This window comes from Capricornis sumatraensis, chromosome 11, assembly GCF_032405125.1.
Source record: "Capricornis sumatraensis isolate serow.1 chromosome 11, serow.2, whole genome shotgun sequence".
NCBI lineage: Eukaryota > Metazoa > Chordata > Mammalia > Artiodactyla > Bovidae > Capricornis > Capricornis sumatraensis.
This window is the reverse complement of record NC_091079.1, coordinates 81,290,990-81,314,645: the sequence shown is the minus strand read 5'-3', so window position 1 is coordinate 81,314,645 and position 23,656 is coordinate 81,290,990. Positions and strand designations below refer to the sequence as shown.

General features: G+C 43.7%; 1 protein-coding gene and 1 non-coding gene across 2 annotated transcripts in view; one reads left to right on the top strand and one right to left on the bottom strand.

Moving 5' to 3' along the window:
* Window positions 1-23,656, bottom strand: part of NCALD (neurocalcin delta) — a 348,265-nt gene that overhangs the window by 288,101 nt on the left and 36,508 nt on the right. The window lies entirely within an intron of this gene.
* TRNAC-GCA (transfer RNA cysteine (anticodon GCA)) lies at window positions 18,709-18,780 on the top strand. The gene has a single exon. It is a non-coding gene; the product is annotated as a tRNA-Cys (tRNA).

Genomic DNA, 23,656 nt, shown 5'->3' with positions numbered 1-23,656 from the left:
GCAACCGCCATTCTGGAAATCACACACGCATTCAGGGTAGCAAGGCATATGGGCACACCCCTGTAGCTGAACCACAAAGTGCAGGAAATGGAAAAAAGCACCTCTGGCCATAAGTCAATGCTAATATTTTGAAATAAAATATGCATCTATATAAGCTATAAATATAGATTCCACACAACATCAATGCAATAGACATTGCATTGATACACAGCATCATGGTACATTTGAACAAGAGGGAATAATCTTAGATTATCTCAAATAGGGGTTTTCAATGCTTCTTTAGTCTTAGAACTCCGTGTTCAAATGAAGTATTATCAAAATAATTATTTTAGTTGAATGGATTGGCCCTCTGACGCCCTTGGCTCTGAAGAGGATCAGATAAACAGTGCTTGAAAAAAATCTTCTTTAATCCAATTTCCTTATTTTACAGGACTATTTGAAAATATGCCAAGATTAAGATAAAACTGTGTGAACTGCAGTAGTGAGTGTGCATGACTGTGTGTATTTTTACGTTTGTGTGTATATTACTCACAGCCCTGAGCTTATTTCTTCATGTCCCAAAAGTTTATAATACATATCTGCTAAAGTTTCTCAAGCTTAAGCCCGCTAGGAATCGCCTGGAGAGTTGTTAAAACACAGCTTTCTGAATCCTAACCCAGAGACACTGATTCTAAAGATCAGGGTGTGGTTATGGATTTGCATTTCTTTTTTTAAAATTTTTGTAATGGGATATAGTCAATTAACAAACAATGTTATGACGGTTTCAGGTGAACAGTGAAAGGACTCATCCATATACATGTGTATCCATTCTTCCCCAAACTCCCCTCCCATTCAGGCCACCACACAACATCGAGAAGAGTTCCAAGGGCTATACAGTAGGTCCTTGTCGGTTATCCATTTAAAAATAGCAGTATGTACGAGGCCATCCCAAACTCCCCAGCTATCCCTTGCCCCCATCCATCACCCCAGCAACTATAAGTTTGTTCTCCAAGTCTGTGAGTCTCTTTCTGTTTTGTAAGTTCATTCATATCATTTCTTTTTAGATTCCACATACAAGGGAGATCATACAATTAATTCTCCTTCTCTGACTTAGCGTGACAATCTCGAGGTCCATCCATGTTGCTGCAAATGGTGTTATTTCATTCTTTTCAATGGCTGGGTAACATTCCGTTGTATATATGCACTACGCCTTCTTTATCCCTTCCTCTGTCCATGGACAGTTAGGTTGCTTCCGTGTCTTGGCTGTCATAAACAGCGCTGCAGTGAGCACTGGGGTGCGTGTATCCTTTCAAATCATGATTTTCTTAGGATATGTGCCTGGGATTGCAGGGTTGTATGGTAGCTCTGTTTTCAATTTTCTAAAGACTCTCCACACTATTGCCCATAGTGGGAATGTAAGTTGGATTTACCTTTCTAACCAGCCTCAAGGTGCTGCTATTGCTCCTGATCTGGGAACCTCATCTTGAGTACCTGCATTCAAGGATAGCCCACAGATACAGCCTTGCACTACTGGAAAATGAAGGCATCTAAAACCTCCCTTACAAGCAAGGTGCTTGCGAATACTTGCTGAACGGATGACCAGCCAGTGAGATGGCTAGGATGTAAAGTCAGTTGCTGTACTGAGCAGCTCCATGGCACTGGATAAAACACTTCTCACTGGAACAGGATGACACTCCCAAGACCTAACATAAATAACCTCACTTCATTTCAGGGTTTCTGTATCCTCCGTCGGGTTTCAGTGAAGAGAATGCAGCCGTGTCTTCCATCTCCTTTACCTTTTATCTCTCTTTGCACCTCATATGCATTCTCCAGCCTGCTTCACTTGCTCCTTAGGGACTGACTCCTTTATCCCCTGACTTCCAGTTGGGTTATATCCATAGAAGGCACTGGCAGGAGGTTAGGAAGTGGGAGAAGATGAGGATGTTGTTTGCATTGCCCCAGCTTCCTTCCTGCCAAGATGCCATGGGCTGGCTGTGCTCCTACCAAAGGGCACAGCTCCTGTTGGGCGTCCCTCTCCTTCCAGACACCCTCTGTGGGTTCTGGTAACTCTCCATCTCCTGACCTTGCAGGACTAGTGGGAGTAAAGTCTCTGAGTTGTAGCTCATCCTGGGGTACTTAAGTATCTATCAATAGTTTCTATAAAGCCCTTGCCTTACTTTCATTTTGCTAAATTCTGCTCATATTGCCAGGTCAAAGTTGTCTTCACATCCTGATGGGACCCCGACTGGTATATAACAATGTTTCTTTGACTGCTGTCATGGAAGACCAGGACTCGGGGACCCACCTGCATCCGTGACTTACTAGTTGTAATTCAGTAAAACTATCTACCCTTTCTCTGCCTCACACAGGGATGAGAAGATACAATAATTTATTCGAAATCAATGCAGACTTTTAGAAACTCAAATGTTCATATCCAACTTAGTTGTAGCATTTGATATATATCATGGCTTAAAATTTCAAAGCCATATACAACATAGGTCTCACATGACGTTTTTAGACTTCGCTGTTTTTGTTGTTGTTCAGTTGCTAAGTTGTGTCTGACTCTTTGTGACCCCATGGACTGCAGCATGCCAGGCTTCCCTGTCCTTCACTATCTTCCGGAGTCTGCCCAAACTCATGCCCATTGAGTCAGTGGTGCCATCTAACCATCTCATCCTCTGTCACCCACTTCTGCTCCTTCCCTCAATCTTTCCCAGCCATCTGGGTTTTTTCCAATGTGTCAGTTCTTTGCATCAGATGGCCAAAGTACTGGAGTTTCAGCTTCAGCATAAATTCTTCTAATGAATATGCACAGTTGATTTCCTTTAGGATTGACTGGTTGGATCTCCTTGCAGTCCAAGGGACTCTCAAGAGTCTTCTCCAGCACCACAGTTCAATAGCATCAATTCTTCGGTGCTCAGCCTTGTTTATGGTCCAGCTCTCAGATCTGTACATGACTACTGGAAAAACCACAGCTTTGACTACACACACCTTTTATCGGCAATGTGATGGCTCTGCTTATTAATACACTGTCTAGGTTTGTCATAGCTTTCCTTCCAAGGAGCAATGCTATTTAATGGTTGCAAGTATTTTGAGGCTGATTCTTTCATTAGCAGGAAGACAGTTATTCAATAAATGTTAGCTACCGCTCAGAATATAAACTGAGCTTCTGCAATATGCCAGTAACTGGGCCAGGCCCCGTGAACGTCAAAGGGAACAGGGCAGTCTCGTCTCTTGCCTTCATGGAGTTTCCAGTCTTACAAAAAAGGGAGCTACCCTAAAACGAATTACCATATTTATTCCTAGACTATTACTATGATAAATGCTGCACAGGAGAAATGCCAATGCTAAGAGTCCAGGAGACAAAGGCGCAGGATAGGGGAAGGGATGGTGGGGGAGGGGAGGGTTGGCAAATTGAGGGAAGGTAGCCGGACCAAGCTTAGGAAATAGCAGGTTTACGCAGACATACTTCACCTCACTACAGTCCTTTCTGAGTCTTCTCCTAATGGAAACATACAATGAAAGAAGAAACAAAGACACACAAAAGTCCCTTGAAGAGCTGAGGAAGGGAGTTAGAAGATGGCGAGAAGGAGAAACAACTGTTTGCCCAGCGTGACATGTACTCAGAAACGGTTAAGATGGAAAACAAAAATATTGGGATTGTTACACTTGTTTTCACACCAGGAGAACAAGGCTCTATTTTCTATTTTTGTCCCAAACTATTTTTATTCAATATTCACACTCTACTATGTTTAGATACCTCTGCTGAAAAACAAGTATTCTAAAAGAATTAGGAGGTTTTTATTCTTTCCTTTAGGACACTTTTTGGTCAGAATTGCGGTTTCCCAAAGAGTCATTCATTCTAAGTGCTCAAAATGCTAAAAGGCACTAAAAGAATAATGAATGAATTTTCACAGATGCTGAATTTTTCAAGCAACAAACTTGGTGCTAATGAGCAGATTGCAATATAGCCCCTCAGACACCAGTTTCACAGCAGGTGCTTCCCTCTGGGGCTTCCCACAGGCAGACCCTGCCCTCCCTTTCTGGCCCTGACTGAGGTCCTCTCAGAGTGAGATATGTAGAATTTCCTTCCTAGTCCAGCACGGAGCCAAAGGGCTTATTACTCACTTCCATGTCATTTATGGAAGGTTCTGGTACTTAAGATGGTCTTCAATTATTTAAAGACCAGGCTAGAAAAGCTACAGGCAAGTCACAGTAAATAGAGCAGGAAATGAGAAAGCCGCTGGGCTTTGTCCTCTCTTCTTTCTCCGTCTTCTCTGCAGCCCCTCCCCAACAAGCCCCTCGTCTTTTCTTGGGAGCTTTTTTGTTACAGGAGATGGCAGCCACATACACAGTGACCAGTGACCCAGATACGAATATGCTGCCCCCTCCCCAGAGAAAAGCATGTGCATGCTTGTCAGTCAACATGGGCTGATCTTTTGCGTTCCAAAAATATGATTACTATACTCATATATATCCCAATTATGCTAACCTCATTTCCCTTTCTGTTAATTTAAATAGGTCCTATTATCTTGGTCAAGATGATAGAGATTAAGAGTATGTGTATCAGGGGACTTCCTGGTGGTTAAGCCTCAACCTTCTGAAGCAAGGGGTGCAGGTTTGATCCCTGGTTGGGGAGTTATGTGCCTCACAGCCAAAAAAACAAAACATAAAAAATAGAAACAATATTGCAGCAAATTCAATAAAGACTTTAAAAAAATTGTTCATATAAAAAAGTCTTTAAAAAAGAACATATGTCAAACTATTTCCAAATGCTCCATCCAGGCTCCAGCTATAATCACCATCTTCATTCTCATGACTATCATTTATTAAGAGTTAGATCCTGTCCAAAGGGCCTTAAATCAGTTAGTATTTCATTTCACCGTCCCAGTTTCTGTAAGGTAAATAATCGTATTTTCCCCCTTTTACAAATGAGGAAGCTAAAGAGAGATTAAGTGTTTGGGGCAAGGTTGCCCAGGTAATAAATGGAAGACCTGGGAGGTCAACCCAGACGTATCTGATTCCACAGTCCAGTCTCTATTTCATAATGATGTTTGTTAAAATAGAACTTAACCCTCAACTGAAGCATGTCTTCTGTGTGTGTGATGGAGCAGGGGGGTAAGAGGAGCATTGTTTTTATTGGCTATTTCGCATAAACCTTCATGACTGTACACTCTGAGAGGGCAGACTTCCTATTTGTCTTATTTCAGAACCTAGCATAAGACTTGGCACAAGTCTTTCAACAAAAGCCGGTTGAAGAGAAGAAGGGATGGAGGTAGAGGGGGAGGGTGGGAGGAAGCGAAGGAAGGAAGAAAGGAAAGGAGGGTGGACTCTCAAAGAAAACAGCATGTGCTTGGTAAAGCAGATAGAAACATGTAAGGGTCTGTAGCTCAGTTTCTGGATCTGAATGCCATGGCCCCTTGAGAAATAAGGAGATAGTTTTCCAGGTGTTCAGAGAGATAGAAGAGGAATGAATAGGACTGGCAGCAAGATATTTGTCATATGATAAATAAGGCACTCAGCACAATTGGTTTAAGCCACATATAAATGTGCAAAAGTACTACTCAGAGAGCAAAACCCCAAAGAAGCACAGTGCAGTGGGCAGCTTTTCATTCCTGAAGATTCCAGTGGGGATGGGCAGATGACAGCTGAGCCTGAGACACTAGGAGCAGCCACAGGGACCGGTAAATCACCAGGAGGCTGTCTTTCGGATAGCACTCATTCTGGAAAATTTTCCTCTTTTTGCTAAAAAACTACTGTCCTGCAGCTCACAACAGAAGTACTAGGAAGTGACAAGTACCTTGCAGAGAATTACAATGGGATGCTGGAGGCTGTTAACAGTGCTTACCACAAGTCAGCAACTGACTGTGAGAAATATCAGTACAGGATAAGGGCTCTGCAGAGAAACCACGCGATCAACTGAAAAATGACACAGATGTAAAGTAATTATCCTCCAATTAAAATAAATAAATTTAAGTTTTAAAAAATACTAAAAAAAATAAAATGACACAGAATGAAAACACGAAGTCGTTCTGAGTTTTCTCAATAAAGTCAAGGGCTACACCTACTCCTCTCTGAATTTCAAAACAGACTTTTCCTGCCAGGATGCTGGGATAAGGGTAGCGAGTTGGACCATAACAGCTCAAATCATTATTTAGACAGAGCGAAAACAGCAAATAGAAAGAAGTAAATCAAACTCAGTCCATATAGAGGAAGGGATGGATTTTGCAAGCCCCAGTTTATCTTTCTTTCTGGGAACTAACCTCCTTTCCCAGCCAGTGTAAATGTCACAAAAGACCTGCTAGCTTCATGGAGCGGTGAAAATCAGAAACTCAGCCAGCATAGCCTTTGTGTCACACCAGGGCCTGAGAGCCCTCATAAGCTCATGCTCAGGACAGGGGTGGTGGTGGCACCGCCTTGGTCAAAGGCTTGGCAGCCCTGAGGAGCAACACAAAGCACTGGGCTGAGGCCAGAACAAAAGGAAGACCTGGCAATTGCATGTCAGCTTTGGCATCCCGGGAAGCCACATGCAATGCCAGGATCTTACAGCTCTCAACCAATGGCCTTGATCCTTCACCAAAGGAAAAATACTCCAAGGGCAAAATCTCACCCCACTCCCTCACTTCCCTGCACCAGGAACCTTGACTGGGCTTAGCTGAATCCACTCCCAGGAGAAGTGGAGGCAGGAACACATCAGATGCCGCACTCCAGTGATGCTGTGTCTTCCGGTTAAGGTGGCGTTTTACAGAAGGAGGAACAGGGTACAAACATTTCGGTCCTAGTGGGGAACTATGTCACAGCTGCTGGGTAAATCAGAAGGTTTTCAACAGTGGAGTGATCAGATCCATGGTCTGCAGGAAAAAGATGGATTGGTGAAGGAAGCATCTCAAGAAGCCTAGAGAAAAATGACCAGGATGGCAAAGTATCTGGAAATGATGATAAATGAGAACCTGAGGGTGGGGCGGGGGTGGTGGAGACCTAGTAGATATAAAAGAATCCTTTTTCATACTTATAAAGGCTCTCATATGGAAGAGGGATTCAGAGTTCCCTGAAAGAACTCTAATGGAAGTTGAAGAGTTGGAATGTGGAAGGGATATAGATTCCACCTGAAACCAAACAGAAGAACTTTCTGATGACTAATGCTAAGCAAAAATAGAGCAGATTACCCTTGAAGGCTATGACTCACTGGTGGTGTTCAAGTAGAGTCCAGGCCACGTGACCATGAAGATCTCTGTCCATTTTATGCTCTATTATTTCATGATTTCCTCCTTTAATGCCCAAGGCCATTCTAAGCCTATCGATTCATAGCTGCCCTGAAAAACCCAACTCAAGTTCCATCTCCAAGTCACTCCAGGCCTTTCCCTAATCATCTCTCCCTTTTCTGAATAAGACACTTATTACTTGTTCCATTTATCTGGGAGATAAGCGTGTACAGCTTTGTGGCATTGTTTCAACTAAACAGTTATGTATTTCTTGTATATCAGTTAGTTTTCATGGGTCTGCAATTAGACAACAGCTTCTGGAAGGCAATACTCTCATCTTATATTTACAGAACAAGACTTGAGCCTTGCACGTAGCAAATGCCCAGCCTATTGGTTTAGTACCAAGACTCCTCAGTGCCTACCCTGTAAAAATTCAGGTCTCAGGATAAATTTCTTGTGTGCATCCAAACAAGAAAACTTGTGGGTTCTTTCAAATGTCTAATCCTGATTATTTCATTTCCTAATTATACCCAGTTATATTTTAGTTTTATTGAACTAAATATTTCTTCCAATTAAAACAATATTCTTCCAGAGCATATTTTTAGAGAACAGGGAGAAAAAGAATGAAACTTTTAATTGAAAACATTTTAAGCCTTTCTTTCCTCACAAAATAAAAGGAATGGTTCTGCAGCAGAAAATGTCATCCAGAAAACCAGCCAATTACGAAAAGCTTAATTTTTCTCATGGTTGAGTTAAACAAGAGCAATTAACATTACTGATTTATTCTCCCACACAGAAGTTGTCTTTGTGAATATCTGAATTCAAGAACAATAACAAGGGATTCCCTGGCAGTCCAGTGGTTAGAATTTCACACTTCCATTGCTGCGAACAGATTCAATCCCTGATTGGGAAACTGAGATTCCACAGGGCACAGTCCGAAATCAATCAATAAAATCAATAGGGAAAAAAAATGACTCCTCCATAAATGATGTTGAGACCACTGGGTATCCACTGGAGAAGAGGGAGATTACCAACTCACACCACAAACAAACAAAAAAATCAATTAACAAATTAAGGTGACTTTCAAACTGAATGACTGAAGGAACTTTTCTGCCCTTTTGAGTCTTTACACAGCTACCCTGCTGAATGTGGTTCCTTCCATAACCTACTTAAGTGATCATTTCTTTTTTTAAAAGCAGCCTTTGATATATGCATGTTTCTAGTATCTGAGGGTCATTCACATCAATATCTTGGAATGAACTTTTCTTTGGAGAAGAAGCCAAAGCCTCATAGGCTGAAATCACCCCCAAGATGCTGCTTTTGAGCAAGCACCATGAGCTTGCCTTACACCAAGCCCTTTGAGACTGGAGCAGATTGAGAAATATCACAGAGCCACGTTCTATGTTGAGAGCCACTGTGCGTGCAGTTAGGCTTCTTGTAAAAGGTTATAGCCTTGAAAACCCCTATGATGCCTTCTGCATAAAAAGTTGCACATACTGTTTTCAGGTAATGGATTTTCCATGACATCACATAAATTAACATACACTGGAAACTGTCGAGGGCTCTCTGCCCTTCTACTTCCAGCCAGCTTCCACACTAACAGACAGGACCCTGCTAGGTTTGCAGAGTTAGACAATTCTATTTTTAAAAGAGAAATAAACCATAGTGTGAACGGTTCTAAACCCCCAAATGGCCAGACGCTACCACATAAATACAGCTCTGAGACAGAGGCTGAACGCTTCTTGGAACTTGCTCTCCTTTTTGAGCACATTTACCACAGACATTTCCCTGCCTCTGCGGTCCTGCGCCTCTGCCACCAGACAGTCAGGGGTTTGCAAATCTAACCAACGGGCTTGTTTTCTCTCCACTCCCCCATCCCTAGTCCTCTCAGGGGCTCTGCCAAAGAGTTATCGCCCTAGTCCAGAACCGAAATCTCCTCTTCTTTAAGAAAGTTTAGTTCCAAATACCTTAGCTCACCTCTGCTATCAACCCTCAGAACTCCACCTCCACAATAGGATCTGAACAAAACCAGAAATAGCAAGCCTCAAATTTCCCTGTGACCCCAAGCTAAGGATGGGGGGTGGGGATGGGGGTGGGGAGGGATTTTATGCATCTGAATTTTCACCCTTATCCTATTGGAGGGAAATAATTGTATTGTTTTAAATTCATATTATTGTATATTCATATATTATATTGTATTAATATTGAATTGTATTAAATTCATCAGGCAACTAGGCCCACCCGATGAGCATATTTTTGTAAACACAGCTGACAAACCAAAGCTGTAGGGTTGCATTTATCTGCTGTGATGGCCACTTTCCATTGGCCTCTTCAAGTTCACTCTCTATCCTTCACCCTGCTCGGAACCCCAGGAGGCTACCTTTTACGGAATGCAGCCCTGGGCTTCTTGCTGTCTCCCTGGGTTCGGGCTGGGGTCCACAATGGAAGGCCTCAGCCGGTGAGCAGAAGGAAGAGAGGCTGGAGGGTTTGCCATTCAGTCTTCTGCGGGGAGGAGAGTTTAGGAGTTGGGGGCGGATGTGCTCCTCCGTCCAAAGCACAGCGCCACCCAGCGGCCTCTCCCACCTGCTGTTCGGTTCCCCCTTTCTGTCCCATCGGGCCCAGGGGTGGTGATGGCCCCTCAGAGTGCTTTCACTGTCCTTTTCTGGCTCCCCTTCACCATGGCTACACTTCCAGTAATAGATCTCAGCCGTGTCCAACTCTTTGCGACCCCATGGACTTTACAGTCAGTGGAATTCTCCAGGCCAGAATACTGGAGTGGGTAGCCTTTCCCTTCTCCAGAGGATCTTCCCAACCCAAGGATCGAACCCAGGTTTCCCGCATTGGAGGTGGATTCTTTACCAGCTGAGCCACAAGGAAAGCCCAAGAATACTGGAGTGGGTAGCCTGTCCCTTCTCCAGCAGATCTTCCCCACCCAGGAATTGAACCGGGGTCTCCTGCATTGCAGGCGGACTTTTTACCAGTTGAGCTGCTCCCAAATTCTTTGGAACTACTTGGTTGAGTGTGCCTCTGTTTTCTGCCTGGACTCTAGCAGTATTTTAATCTCACATTCTCCAGAAATGCCTCCACCTGCAGTTTCTAAACTATGAGCATCTAAGAAATAAGGTCAGAGGAAAGAAACCAACTAGTTATACATTGTTCATAAAAACGACTCATTCTTTGGACAGTTCTGGAAGTCTTAACCTTTCTAAAGGTTTTAGAGCAAACAAAACAAACAAAAAGCTCTGCTTAATTAAAATGTCATCTACCACCATTCCAGGCTCTGCATCGAGTGGAACAAATTTCTGCTTCTAAAACCAATGGTATAGACACAGCCCTGTTCCAGCATATGGTTTTCCATGACTCAAGGAACTTTAATAAATATCAGTACAACAAAATATATCATTATGACATCAGATGGCATTATTTATAAGAGAAATGGGCAAAGCCTTTAAGAATAAGAGTGAAAAATCTGCTCTGTAGGACAGACTAATAAATGTTGGAGCTCTTAAGTGAAAGGAGTTTGCAATTTAATACCAAAATTGCTCAGCTATTTCGAAATGACTCAAAAACAACTTCTGGAAACCTAGGAGATCAACAAGCACCGAAGCATGATCTTTCCATCAGTGGAAAGGGCTTAAAGTTCTCTCCAAATAACATCCGCTCTCTCCTGTATTTGAAACCAAAGGCAAGCCAGAAGCTATCAAGTGTAACTTTAGCCATGCAAAATCCATCTAAAGAAAAGAGAATACAGTAACACTCTCCTTTTCTTTAAGAACAAGGTTAAAGGAGTGGTGAGAAACCACCACTTTTTCAAATCACGGAGAATGGTATTTCAAGATTGAATCTGTGACTTGCTAAGATAACTCTACCCAGAGAGTTTTCACCTTCATCTCAGATCAGGTCTTTATGGCTTGGTTTCTCATCTGTTCTGTGACCTTAGGCATCCCATATACTTTGGGGGCTGGAGTACCACAGAAACTCCAGCTTTCTAAGTACACTGTGGGAGGAGACACCAGAGTCAGGGACATGGATTCTATGGAACCATGTAGCTGAAGGGCCTATCCAAAGATTATCTCCTCCGTTAGAGCATAAGATATCTAAACAAATTTAGTCTAATGTTCCTTTAAGCCAGCACCTGCCCGACGTTGAGAACTTGTCATTTAAACACCAACTTCAAGGAGAAGGTCATCCCTCCAAAGGCATGTTTCTACTTCTGACCCATACGTATTATATCATCCCCTTTCCTGCCCTTAAAAAATAATCAAGAAGACTCACTGAACAACAAAAAACAGTCTAGAGGGACAGAGTGAAGTTTACTTCTGCCTCTCTATCCAGCCAGAAGTTCCAGACTGGTGACTTGGGAGGCTGGGTTTGTCTGCTTCACAAGAGGAAATTTCTCTCCTTTACATCACGAACCCCACACCCTGCCTCACTCACAAACGTGACCTGTCTGGCCCTGTCCAAGGCTTTACTCCTATGAACATTTAAAGATACAATTAGGGCTTCCCTGCTGGCTCAGTGGCAAAAAATCCATCTGCCAATGTGGGAGACATGGGTTCAATTCCTGGTCCCGGAAGATCCCACGTGTCATGGAGCAACTAAGCCTGAGCACGGTGACCGCTGAGCCTGCGCTCTAGAGCCCGTGCTCCACAACAAGAGAAGCCAGCACAGTGAGAAAGCCACGCACTGCAGCTGGAGTAGCCACTGCTCACCGTAACTAGAGAAAAAGCCCGCAGAGCAATGAAGACCCAGCACAGCCAAAAAAATGTTTAATGGTTCAGGATGGGGAACACATGTACACCTGTGGCTGATTCATGTCAATATGGCAAAACCACTACAATATTGTAAAGTAATTAGCCTCCAATTAAAGTGAATAAATTTATTTAAAAAATTTTTAAGATACAATTAAAGAGAGGGGAAGATGAACTGGTGTGGGGCGGGGTGGGGGGTGGTATGGAGAATCCTATGGATACTGCAGTGGTTTCACCAGTTGTTGGCAAATCCTGGGATACTTGTCAGAGGTGGAGTCAAGTTCCCCTCCTCTTGAGATGACTTACTCCCACCCACCAAACAAAATGTGGTAGAAGCTGTGCTGGTAACTTGCAACTTTAGATCAAAAGAGCAATAGAGCTTCTGTCTGGCTCTCATTCTCTCTCTTTTTCTCATTCAGGATTTTTACTTTGGGAATTCAGCCACCAAGCCACGTGAAAGCCAAGCAGCCAGGGTTCTCCATCCCAGCCTTCTGGCAACACCCTCGCCTCAAGTTCTCAGCCAAAAACCAGACCCAACCTGCCAGCCAGGAGAGGGTGCCATCTTAGCGGCGGGTCCTCCCACCTCCCTTTGATCTGTCCCAACTGATGTCATGGAGCAGAGACGCACCTTCCCCAGCAGCCCAGCTCAGATTAGATCAGCAATGCATGTCAACAATTGCTGGGCCCCTAGGTTTGGGGGTGACTTGTTATGCAGCAATATCAGAACAGACACTTAACACTCTAAAACTTTTGGGTAGCCTTTCCCTTCTCCAAGGTGTCTTCCCAACACAGGGATCAAACCCAGGTATCCCACATTGTAGGAGATTCTTTACCAGCTGAGCCACAACACAAAGGAAGCCCAAGAATACTGGAGTGGGTAGCTCATTCTTTCTCCAGTGGATCTTCCCGACCCAGGAATCGAACCGGAGTCTCCTGCCTTGCAGGTGGATTCTTTACCAACTGAGCTATGAGGGAAGCCCAATTCCAGTATAGAACCTATTAAATATGTCCTCCAGTGAGAAGACAGAGAAATGAGAGAAAAGGCAGGTTCTATAGCTTCTATATTTCTTAAAACCATGAGAAGCTAAATATAACCACCACCCACCCCCCGAAAAGGCACCTCTGACTTTTTACAGTTGACATTTTACCCACTTTTAAGGGAGAAGGGAATGGCTACCCACTCCAGTATTCTTGCCTGGAGAATCCCATGGACAAAGGAGCCTGGCAGGCTACAGTCCACGGGGTCGCAAAGAGTCGGACTGAGCGACTCTCACACACACACACACACACACACACACACACACACACACACACACACAAGGGGTAGAATAATTAGAAAAGGAAAGAGGACGAATGCTAATAATGCTGGGATTGGAGAACTAGAGGTGAGTGGGCATGCCAATCTCTGTCCCTTCACTTTAAAATCCCTCATATACTTTCTTTTTCTTCCCAAGCTGCTTATTTTTGCTGGCAAGATTATTTATAGTCAACCTTTCTTCTTAGAAGGACATCAAATCAAATTCCAAAAGCACTCATTCAATAACATTCGTGGGGTGAGGGTTGAAGCTCTGAAGCCTTAGGGTGTGTTTTTTTTTCCTGAAAACTTTTCTGCACAGTCCATCACATGAAGTTCCTGAAATTTGCCCAGCAGCTTGTCACTCTCTCATTCAAGAATAACGAGTGCTCCCTTTGACTTACTGTATTAAGTCTAATGTTCTTTGCCTATCTTTTATCAGTATCATGGCTTCACCTCATATATTGAACTGTATTTCCCAGTCTGCCTCGGTTATTCCCACCTCAAAACTTTGATTCATGCCAAGTCACAGCTCCTTATCTTTGTCTTTTTTTTTTTTAACCAGTCAACTGTCTTTCAAAGCCATACTCAAGCCTAATCTTAATTCTTTTTTAATTGACAGCAATGCAGCTGACAGCAATCCCTCTCTCCATTTGAAATCTTACAGCACTCAAAAGCCACAGGGCTCATCTGATATTCATATAGATCTTCCGTTCCTCACCACTCACACTGAGCCCTTCAACTCCAAGACCATAGGTTATTCATCTTTACATTCCTCTCCATCATTCCAAACACACCCAGTGCCCCCACTCAGTATCTTGAATATCTTACGTGCTCACTTATTGCTTATTGGACTAGTTAAATGAGCTAATGCATACATGCATGCTGAGTCACTTCAGTCATGTCCTACTCTGTGCAACCCCATGGAGAGCAGCCCACCAGGCTCCTCTGTGCAAGGGATTCTCTAGGCAAGAATACTGGAGTGGGTGAACTAAATAATATGGCAAATAGCTTACGTAGTTCCATCTAATAATATTTTTATTTCAACCAGTGCCTAATCTTAAAAGGAAATGGCAACCCACTCCAGTATTCTTGCCTGGAGAATCCCATGGACAGGGGAGTGTGGTGGGCTACAGTCCATAGCATCACAAAGAGTCAGACATGACTGAAGCAACTCAGCATGCATGCATGCAATCTTAAGGAATGGAGCTTTAACTGGGCAAGTTTGAGCCTCGGCCAGCCAATGAGGGTTGGTAAGCATTTTGGGGAGAGGGGTTGGGAAACACTCAGATGTGGAGGTGGTTGCTGATGTTAGAGCTGACCAGGGAAATTTATGCATGAAGAAAGGTGCAAAAATTATTTAGTATAAACCTTCCATTTACAGATGAAGACAGTAAGATGCAGAGAGGATAAGTAGTAGTCCCAAAGGAGCTGGGTATCAGCAGAATTGACATTGATTTCAAGTCTCCTGAATGTTCCAGCATTCCTTCCACTCCAGAAAACTGGAGGACTGTTGCATCTCTCAGTGAGCACTCCTCTTTGAAGAGCAGACTATAGACAGTTTCAAACTGAACATTTAAATGATCTTTTTAAAGTCGATTTTGACTGTAAAGAGTGACCTAAATTGCTAAACATTTTCTTCTCAAGAAAAAAAAATCTGCTTTTTTATTCCTCTGACTGAGAAAGATACATCCATGCATCTAACTTTGCAAGCAATTTTTTCCAGAGGAGAAGGGGACTCTTATCTGAGCACTGCATCATACAGCATCTCTGGGATGAAAACCGTGAACCAGACCAGGTAATTGGCATGGATAAGAGAAAAATATAAAAGATGAAAGCTGATGCATTAAAAGCAAACCCAGAACATAGGCAGGATGCATGCATTTACTTGAAAAATTGATAAAAAGCAACTTAAATTACAAACCCTTTTCTTTAAGAGGCTCAGCAATCACTCCCTGTTAGTATACCAGCAAATCTTTTTTTTTTTTTTTTACTAGATTTATCTTCCAGATTCTAAGATAGATTAAATCTTTCCACTGACCTTGTCAAAACAGGCCTTTTTCATAAGAAGTAACAAAGCAACACCATGGCCCAGATCAATAAGATCAGACAGGTAGATTGAGACAGCAGCATAAAGTCCCCAAGTGATTTTTAATTTAGAAAAACTAACTCATAAGAAATGAACACTCCACTTTGTTTTCAAATTCTGGGTCTATATTTTGATTAAATAAGGAAATGTAATTTATCCATAACTATATATATATAATGTATACATATTTGTCTATATATATGTTAAAATAGAAATTTAAGGAATATAGCACAGTAGATAAAAACCCACCCTCTAAAGCATGCATGTGTTCTCAGTCACATCTGACTCTGCAACCCCATGGACTGTAGCCCTCCAGGCTCCTCTGTCCATTGGATTCTCCAGGCAAGAATGCTGCCATTTCCTTCTCCAGCCCTTTAAAGCCAACCAGCTATTTCAAATTCCAGCCCTGTCATTTCCTTTATGACAATGAGAAAGTCACTTAAAATATTTTCTAGTTCAGTGTCTTGATCTAAAACATGGCTTTGATGTTATTAGTTAATTCAAAAGGTGGTTACGAGGAATCAATGACAATACATGCAAGGTACTTAGAAAAGTACCTAGTGAACACTTGTAAATGTTAGCTGTTATTATTACCTGGGACAGGGACAAAAATATTAATATGTGACTAGGCATGGTCTTTCCTAATCCAGCTTGTCAGGTCAGCTCCAGGGTTTTCTCATGTTGCATTAAGTCTGAGTCTGGGATAAGAAAATTCACCAGAGAACATTCAGACTATATCTCCCAGGGGAGGTTCTATATATGAAAAGAGTCATGGGTCCGGTGTGTGGGCTTGAGGGAAGATGGCTAAATTTATGAGCCTGATGGTATATGTCAGCAAAAAAAGGAAAAGAAAAGCTATTTAGAACTGAGATGGCAATATGAAGACAGAGGACACCAAGCAACTGCACCATGAAACAGAATTAAAAAGAAGAGGTAGATTTAAGAACATGAACATGTTCATCTCATGTTCTTTGAGAATTACAATAAAGATAGGAATTAGTAGCTCAGACGGTAAAGAATCTGTCTGCAAGGCAGGATACCCGGGTTTGATCGCTAGGTCAGGAAGATTCCCTGGAGAAGAGAATGGGTATCCACTCCAGTATTCTTGCCTGGAAAATTCCATGGTCAGAGGAATCTGGCGGGCTAGAGTCCATGGGGTTGCAAAGAGTCAGATATGACTGAGCAACTAAACACTTTCACTTCCACGACAATTTTCAATTTTTTTGTAATTGCCTTGGACTGTTGGACATTGTTCCCTTGGATGTGAGGCTATACTGAGACTGAGCCTCCACAATACATGGGTGCAGATGAGTTAGAGAGACAGAGACACGTGCAGCCCACGGTTTCAGATTTACAAGGACAGACTATCACAAAGTGGTAAACATCATTGAGCAGAGCACACAGCTTTCAAAAGAAGCTAAAACACTCCCTAAATGTGTTCATTACAGCCCTTTAAAGAATACTTTAGCCACAGGTATCCAGAGCCATAAAAGCATGCATCCCCCTCGGTATAGTACTAATCCATCCTAAAGGGAAAAAAATGTTGTACCCAAGAAGATGCTCATGGCAACATTATTTATGTTAAAAAAAATGGAAACAATCAACCAAAATAGAGTGCATTGATTTAATAGAATAATATGACTTGGTTTAAAATGGTACTGTTGAAACTTAAGAAAATTTTTTAAAAGCCCAGAATACTGATGCTGATCCTGGAACTGTCTGCTTCCAACTTCAAGGGCACAGAAAATAGCACTGTCCTTCGAATTACGGGCTATAGCCCTGCTTGCTGATTCTTTCTGGCTAACTCAGGCTTCTCCAGGCTTTCAAAACTCCTTTATTTTCCTCAGATGAAATGACTTTAGGAAATTATACCCAACGAACCTAGTATCTGCAACTGCCCTTCCAGTTTAAAGAGATCTGGACATGGCCCCCCTCTTTTCTCCTTAGTTCTAGAACAAGAATAACAAGTAAAAGCTTTTGCATTTATTATTCTGACTTTGAAGCTTTTCAAGTTTCACCTTCTCTGATGATTGGATTCAGAGGGTTAATAAAGCCTCTGATAACACATTGCTTTAAATAACAGTCCCAGCATGCCTGGAACAGTAAGTAGTGTCCTGGGAAGAAGGCTCTTGCTGAGAACCTGTGATCTCTGCCACATTACCTGTAGAATCAGACCTGGTTTTTTATTTAAGGAACTTGCAAAAAAGGAGAAAAACATAGCATGTGAATGCCATTCATTCCTTCACTGTTTCTTTCCACAAATGAGCATCAGCGACGTGCCTGCCAGAGACTATCGGGGGTACAGATTATGTCCCAGTCCCAAGTTGCCGAAGATGCACAGAACAGGGAATTCTCATAAAATGTGATGGGGGCCTTGAGAGAGGAAGTGTGGGGAGCCTGAGGAGACACAACTAACCCAGCTGCAGGAAGGCAGGAAAGTGACAGTAACATCCTCCCTTAACTCAATCCTGAAGATTTCAGATCAATCATGTAGGGAAAAATGGAGAAACAGACCCAACATTCGGACTCTCTACTCAATACTCAGACTCTGTTTCTAAGCCATATTCTTTCACACTGTCCTGTCCTTAGGGCAAGTGAACATCCTACTGAACAGCGCCTCCAACTCTCCCTTCAAAAGCAGACGCCATGAATAATCTGAAGAGCAAAGTCTCCTCAGCAAACAGCAGGTGAGCTACTATCTACAGCCCGCCGTGGGCCAGGCCCTCATCCAACAGCCAGTCCTGCCATTTTGATCTTCTCTGTCCTGGATGAAAATATTCCCTCTCTTCTTCCTGGTACGGTTTTAATTTAGCTCCGTGAATGACGGTGGAAGGAAGTAGTTTATTCTGGTGTTAAGTAGAAAGGAAGACATATTTTGTTATTTTTTAAGAGTGGCAAAGGGCATGCTGAATCATCTTTTGCCTGGCATCATGTAGACAACACGCTATTTTTACAGAAAAGATGCGTCCTCCCTAATCCTGACGGTGTCCTGAGCAGCCTCGGTGTGACAAGCCTGAGGAACACACACTGACACAGGCTCGTCCGTGTCCCACAGCAGATTATCAGGTGCCCCTCACCTCACCTGGAAAACCACCAATGCTGTTTGTGCTCCTGAGGCTGAGGCGTGTCCAGCTTCATGGAGAATGGGAATTTGAGAAGAAAGGGAGTCAGCGCTGATCCACCTCCATCGTCATCCCATTAGTACAAAAACCATAGCCTTGAAATCTGATTTTAGCCTCTCCAGTAAAATTGCAGGAGAAAAAAGCAATTCTGAAACATGCCGAAGTTTGTAAAAGTTATCTATGTCCCATAAATAGTACCAACTCAAGTGCCTGAATTCTTCCCCCAGGCAGAGGGGGCACAGGGGGAGTTTAGGGAGGCCCAAGATGGACTTCCCTGGTGGCTGAGAGGGTAAAGCGTCTGCCTGCAATGCAGGAGACCCAGGTTCAATCCCTGGGTCGGGAAGATCCCCTGGAGAAGGAAATGGCAACCCACTCCAGTATTCTTGCCTGGAGAATCCCATGGACGGAGGAGCCTGGGAGGCTACAGTCCACCGGGTTGCAGAGAGTTGGACACGACTGAGTGACTTCACTTTCACTTTCAAGACGGGCAACAGAGAGAAAAGACAGGGCTGAGGAGACAGGGAAACAAAGAATCCAGCCATAGACACCTGGTACTGATGAGCCTATTTGCAGGGCAGGAATGGAGATGTAGACATAACGAACACGCGGACACAATGGGGAGAAAAGAGGGACACATTGAGGGAATGGCGCGAGGTATATACACACTGCCCTGCATAAACCGGATGCTCGTGGGAAGGGGCTGTAGAGCGCAGCTTGCTCAGCTCGGTGCTCTGTGATGACCCAGGGGGTGGGGTGGGGGCGCCGGAAGGAGGCTCAAGAGGGAGGGGATATAGTTATATACACTTATAGCTATGCAGCAGAAACTTAACACAACATTGTAAAGCAATTATCACTCACTTAAAAGAAAAAAAAAAATAAAGAACGCAGCCAACCATCAGATGCAAAGAGCTTGATAAAAAGGAGATGCAGTTAGCGAATAAGAGAGAACCAAGGAGAATGGAGCAAACCCGGAGGTGCTCATTACAGGGTGTCTGTGAGGCAGGCAAGAGCCGGGGAGGACCCAGAGCCATTTCAGAAGGCATAGGCAATGCAGCTAAAACCCTGGCTACGCTCTTCCCAACAGCTCCCTGCCCACCATCCAGGGCAAAAAGGGTCTCTTGAAGAGGCAGTCTGCTTGAAAGTCCCTCAGGAAGATGTCTCACTGTGGTCTCTTGTTGTGTCACTTGTCAAAAATTCCAGCAGCGCTAGTTTTGGCTCTGATGTGGAGTAAATCTTTGCTTGAGCACCAGCTGAACTAGCAGCCTCATTTATGGGCCACGTGGGATGAAAAGTGTGTTATTAAACCTCTACGTGGCAAGATGCTCACATCATGTAAGTCACATGAGAGGCGAAGCCCTCTGAGCAAAGAAAATGGGTGGTGACCTCCTGATGAAAGGGCTGGTAGAGATGCTGGTGTTGTTTGGGGAGTTTTTTAAATTATTTGCTTATTTACTTTCTTTTTGTTTGTGCCAGGTCTTATGTTTCTGTGCACAGCCTTTCTCTAGCTGTGGGACAAAGGGCTACTCTCTACTAGCGATGTGCGTTGCTTCTCTTGTTTCGGTGCATGGGCTCTAGGCACAGAGATCCAGAAGAGGCAGCTCACAGGCCCTGATGCAGCACTTCATCAGGGGCTTAGCTGTTCTAAGGCAACTAAGGCCTAGACCAGATGGAATCTTCCCGGACCTGAGATCGAACCCAGGTCCCCTGCATTGGCAGATGGATTCCTACACACTGTACCACCAGGGAAGACCAAAATTGCTGGTGTTATTCAAATGTCCAGTGGGCTTGTTCTCTTTCTCCCCCTGTTCCTCCTTCCCTCCCTCGATCCTAATCACAGAGAACTCAATTATGATAAGAGACTGTATGTCACTTTCTCCCAAGGTCAAGTGAATTCATGCATTTCCATTATTAAGCTAACACCTCCTATCTATAAAGGAAGAAAATATAAACTGCTTCAAAAATATTAGAATATATAAGGACACTGAATGCATTATGGGTTGATAAAGAACATCAAACTCTCAAGGAGATCTTCCCTCCACTTTGTGATTGACAGGAAAGACTCTACACCGTAATAAAACAAATGGCCAACATCCTAGCCTTGCCACTTGCCAGCTGGTGCAACTTAGGCAAGGTAACTAACAACTGTGCCTAAGTTGTGAGCAGGATTAATAATAGACTGTTGCGAGGATTAAAGAGTTAAAACACATGAAGCCCTTGGAGCAGCTCCTGGCACAGGGTCACTGCCTTGCACACCTTGCACACCTTCTGGGTGACATCCACAAGGTTGTTTATGAGGCAGGGGCCCCCAGGAGCTGCGCAATGCACAGCCCATGCCCAGGCCTGCTCATTCAGTATTTGCTATTCTTCTCATTATTGGGTTTTCACTATGAACTGAATAATGTGCCAAGCAATTTTCAAGGATTTTCTTGCTGAGTCTTCAGAATAACCCTATAAGGTGTGCTCAGTTGCTAAGTCCCGTCTGACTCTTCGTGAGCCCATGGACTGCATCAGGCTAGGCTCCTTTGTCCAAGGAATTTTCCAGGCAAGAATGCTGGAGTGTGTTGCCACTTCCTATTCCAGGGGATCTTCCTGATCCAGGGATCGAACCAAAGCCTACTGTGTCTCCTGCATTGCAGGCAGATTCTTTACTGCTAAGTCACCAAAGAATCCCATAAACTAAGGTGTGTGTGTGTGTGTTAGTTGCTCCATTATGTCCAACTCTTTGCAACCCTATGGACCGTAGTCCACCAGGCTTCTCTGTCCATGGGATTCTCCAGGCAATAATACTGGCGTGGGTTGTCATGCTCTCTCCAAGGGATACTCCTGGCTCAGGGATCGAACCCGGGTCATCCTCACTGGAGGCAGATTTTTTACCATCTGAGCCAACAGGAGCCCATAAGCTAGAAGTATCAGGATTCAAATCCTAGGGGACTAACTAGAACTCAGGCTCTCTGACCACACCTCCTGGCCAGGCAGGGAAGGGGCCAGGTCATTCTTAGATTAAATCTGCTAGTTTATGCATTCTCTACAAATATACTCTACAGGGGAAACATGCTAAATGACTCCCTCCATCTCCAGAATGTGCAGTACAGGCAACATTAGCTCCTGCCACCACCTTTCCCCCATGCTGTGGATTGGACTGACATACCCGAAATTAACAAGGATCACTTGTCCAGAAATGACAAAGATTTTTCTATGTCCACAGCTCCTAACAAGGGCACATGCCGCTAGTTATATAAGCAAACCATTATGTTGATAATAATAGAAAGGTCAACACAAATATATCTGCTAATTGGCTGATATGCCTCTGTCCCAGCAAACTGGAGGCAATTTCACTGCACAGGGAAGATGACAATTTCAGGTGTCAGCTTTGTGGACTCTTGCTGTCCAAGAAGAAACACTGGTGAGGATGCTCTTTTAAACCAGCAAGTTCCAATGATGCAATCAAAGAGAAGCAGGGCTGACAGTTCAGAATGGAGGAGGCATGGATGAAGTGCCAACAAGCGCTCCTGGTCTCGCCACTGTCCTCCCCTCTCCTGACTATCAGCTCTTCAGGGCATTTGGCTGCCTGTTGCACTGGGGACAATCTGCATTTTCACGGCTAAAAGGATAGACTTCTTGAGGATGCAAATGGGCTTGGAATCAGTCCAACTGGGTTGAAATCTTGGCTCTACAACCTCCCACTCTGTGACCTGCCAACACCCCAAGAGTCTTCTGAGCCTCGGTTTCCTCATCTGTACATTTGGAACATAAATAATATCTATTTAATGGGGCTGGTTGAAGATTAGAAGCAGGTCAGCTTTCAGAACTTCCATAAATGAAAGCTGCTATTCAAGACTCTGGATTGACTGAAAGTGGTGACATAGTTTTTTCTTTAGTTTACAAGGAGTGTGCATTATGCTCTCCAAAGTAACTGCCTTAAGAATATGTCTAGGCAGCATTTCTTCCCCCTACAGGTTCCTTTGCTTAACACGTTTCTGGCAATTCCCTTGGGAACTGCCTCCAGCAGGAGCATCTTTATTGATGACCAATCTCTTTCGTTTGGGGATACATTATGACCAGAATGATCATTCAGAGCCAAGCACAGTGTCAAGAAGAAAAGCATCCTTCCAGTCAAATGTGAGAGGCAACTGAGAAGATCTCATGTGGTCCTAATATATGTCCAGACTGCCTCTGCACGAGACCTACTAGACAGTCTTACCCACAGCAGTCGCTCACAGAGACTTATTCACTGGTTACTGATAGAGATTTTACTCTGTCAGTAATAACTGGCTGAGAGTTTCTGAGCAGAGGCAGATCCTGATAAATATGAGAGTCTAAGAAGCTCATGTGACAAGAGCAAGGAAAGCTCTTTGCTTTCCTTCTCCTTTCTGAGCAGGCAGGTTGTCTCAATAACCAGACCATTAGGAAGGTCCTTGCCTATGGGGGTGACCGCGGGGAAGGAAACAGATCTGTCTTGCAGAGCCGTTGACTAACTGAACCTTAGGGCGTGTGGAGGGCCCCAGAGTTAAAGATGCAGCCGTGTTCACCACCATAGCCATTTGAAACATGATCCTGACACAGACAAGAAGAGCTGCCAAGGACAGAGATGATCCTTCCATCAGTGTTGATCCCTATTATCACAGGTTAAAGCAAGCCAGCATAGTGTTGCATCAACCACTACCTACCTGCCCTAACCGGAGAAGGCAATGGCACCCCACTCCAGTACTCTTGCCTGGAAAATCCCATGGACGGAGGAGCCTGGTGGGCTGCAGTCCATGGGGTTGCACAGAGTTGGACACAACTGAGCGAATTCACTTTCACTTTTTACTTTCATGCATTGGAGAAGGAAATGGCAACCCACTCCAGTGTTCTTGCCTGGAGAATCCCAGGGACAGGGGAGCCTGGTGGGCTGCCGTCTCTGGGGTCGCACAGAGTCGGACACGACTGAAGCGACTTAGCAGCAGCCGCAACCTGCCCTAACACTGCACAGGCTATATCAGTAGGGCGAAAAGGTCTTTTTATCCACTGAAAGTCACTGATTAAAACAGCTTATAGATCCTAGCTGCTCAAAGCCATGACATGACTTCATAAGGCATAATTGACAGATTTTTTTTTCTCTAGCTTTGCTCAAAATTGCAACAAAACTCATTTATGCTATGAGAGTCAAAGACTTTTGAACTTTAAGCCAACTGGCCACAGAATGAACAGCTGAGGATCATGTTTTTTTTTTTGTTTGT